Genomic DNA, 2,879 nt, shown 5'->3' on the forward strand with positions numbered 1-2,879 from the left:
TGACTGTGCTCCAAAAAATCAAGTGGGATCCCAAACCCAGTGATTTTAAGGTGGCCCCGGGTCACCACTCCAGGGGTACGACACTGAAGTGAGATTCGGACTGCTTGTCAGACCGATTGGTAAGACCAGGCTTTCCCTGCACCAACCAGCGGGTCAGTCAAACCTATGGGAGCTCCTTATCAGGGCAGGCTCTATGCGCTTTCTCCGGTGGACAAGGCCGGCAGATTTGCATAGGGCGGCCCCTTACAGAGCTACATCAAAGGTAGACCGTCCATTACAGAGGTACTCGTGAACTGCATTCCCCCTGCAAAGAATGCCAGTGCCTTTCCACCCTGATCACTGGAAGGATTAGGTACTACACTTGATCTTAGCCAAAAGGCCGAGAAGCGATAAATAAATGATGACCAGATGGGACATCCAGCAGTGATTGTGCTATAAGGAAACAGTCAATACGGCTATAGGTGTTGTGGACATAGTAAAAGTAACTGAAATCTTTGTCAGTGGGGTGAGCAATGGACCAAACGTCTACTAAGCAGAGTTTCTGCCAGAGGCACCTAATCTTGGATAGGGATGCCATAGGTACCGCAGTGTTCCCAGTGGAGGTATCTTTGTAGGGAATCAGGGGCAGATTAAAATCTCCATCAAGTATGAGATTGTGGTGTCCAAACCTTTCTAGTTCTTTGACTAAGGTCAAAAAATAGTGGTATTGGTCTGGTTAGGAGTAAATATATTGGCCAGTGTGTACATTTGATTTGCATATCGGATAGTCATAAAGATATAAGCTTTTTATCAATGCTTCTATTGAAAACAATGAAGGCGTTTATAAGTGTTTTTAGCAGGACTTGAGAATCTGGAAGCCCCCTTTAAAAAGGAGACTCCTAGATCTTTGACGCCCCACCCTGCAATTTTACATAAGTGTTTAAAAGAGTTTTCATTTTAATCCTTGGGAAATAAGTACAGAGGTACATAAAACTCATTACTCATTACCTAAAAGGGTTTAAAATCTTTAAAAAGTGAGATGAGACTTTAATGTTAAAGTATTTTATTAGATGTGTGTATTGGATGTGTGACATCAGCACAACCTTGGGACTCCTGACAGTGTGGAAACCCCAGGCACTAGAAGGCAAATGAGGACAATGGGGATTCTCCTCTAGTGCTGAATGGCTGAGAAAAGGGAAACCCTGATGACCCTGATAATGGGTACAGAGCATGTGCTACAACTCCTCTGGGTGATTGATTGCTCTTGCGGTCCTATTGGGGCTCACCCATGAGAGGTTGTGGGAGTTCACTGCACACAGAAGAGTTGTAGACTGTGCTCTGTACCCATGTGGGCAGTGAACTCACCTCTGTTGATTTGCTGAGAAAACGGAAACCCTGATGACGGTAAAGCCATTCAGCACTAGAGGTGAATGGGGAGACTTGTTCTCATTTACCCTCTGGTGCCTGGGGATCCCACACTGTCAGGAGTCCCACAGCTGTGCTCATGTCATAATGCAGCCGTGGGAATCATCCTTCAATTTCATTTTCATAACCCGTAAAAAAAAAGTTAAACACAGTTACACAAAACACACACATTTAATAAAAAATACTTTAACATTAAAGTCTTGTCTCACTTTTTACATATATTTTTAACCCTTTCAAGGAATGAGTAAGGGATTTTATGTACCCTGTACTCATTCCCTGGGGTAAAAATAAAACTATTATAAACACTTATGCAAAATCGTGGCAAATTGCAGTAAAACGCATCATAGGCTTTAAAATACTTGTAAAAATGCATAAAAAAGTAGTAGAAGCATTTGCATGCGTTTTTAAAACAGTCCATGTAGACCCAGCCTTAAAGTTCTCTCCCTGTGCAGATGAGATTAGATACACATGTAGAAATTGAGCAAATCATCAGAAGTGGCAATAATGAACTCAATGACACAAAAAACAGTGACAGCAGATTCCACTGTATATGAAGACATCAATATCCAGGATGACTGGAAGAAGATGGGCATGGCTGTAATCTGCCAGTCATATGACTGCTATCTACATAGCATAATAACTGGATAATAACTGACCTGTTTCAAACCCAGGTGATAGGAAAGAAAAATATTTTTTGGTACATTACCTTATGTAAACATAAATGCAAACTTCATGAATTAAAACTACATTAAACAGAAGAAAGTAAAATGTATGTACTCTTCTTCTATTACTTTAACTCTTAAATGGCACATGGACACCTGATGATGATAGCTGTCTTTATCCTGCAGTGGGATTTGAAAATTTGAGTCCCACTAAATCTGTCATTGACTGATATACATCCTGGATATAACTTCATGTTCCAGCCTAGTCACCCATGTACTTTCTAGATGCAGGCAGCTGGAAGAAAGACTTCCTCAGGTGGCAGCGTCTGTTAAGCTTTTTATCAATGCTTCTATTGAAAACAATGAAGGCGTTTATAAGTGTTTTTAGCAGGACTTGAGAATCTGGAAGCCCCCTTTAAAAAGGATACTCCTAGATCTTTGACGCCCCACCCTGCAATTTTACATAAGTGTTTAAAAGAGTTTTCATTTTAATCCTTGGGAAATGAGTACAGAGGTACATAAAACTCATTACTCATTACCTAAAAGGGTTTAAAATCTGTAAAAAGTTAGATGAGACTTTAATGTTAAAGTATTTTATTAGATGTGTGTATTGGATGTGTGACATCAGCACAACCTTGGGACTCCTGACAGTGTGGAAACCCTAGGCACTAGAAGGCAAATGAGGACAATGGGGATTCTCCTCTAGTGCTGAATGGCTGAGAAAAGGGAAACCCTGATGACCCTGATGATGGGTACAGAGCATGTGCTACAACTCCTCTGGGTGATTGATTGCTCTTGCGGTCCTATTGGGGT

General features: G+C 41.2%; 1 non-coding gene across 1 annotated transcript; it reads right to left on the minus strand.

Annotated features, from left to right (window-relative positions):
• Positions 1-206: 206 nt before the first annotated feature.
• LOC140321239 (U2 spliceosomal RNA) lies at positions 207-391 on the minus strand. Its single transcript, XR_011918868.1, has one exon. It is a non-coding gene; the product is annotated as a U2 spliceosomal RNA (small nuclear RNA).
• Positions 392-2,879: the final 2,488 nt, after the last annotated feature.

The sequence above is a fragment of the Pyxicephalus adspersus genome, unplaced genomic scaffold, assembly GCF_032062135.1.
Source record: "Pyxicephalus adspersus unplaced genomic scaffold, UCB_Pads_2.0 Sca1545, whole genome shotgun sequence".
NCBI classification, from domain to species: domain Eukaryota; kingdom Metazoa; phylum Chordata; class Amphibia; order Anura; family Pyxicephalidae; genus Pyxicephalus; species Pyxicephalus adspersus.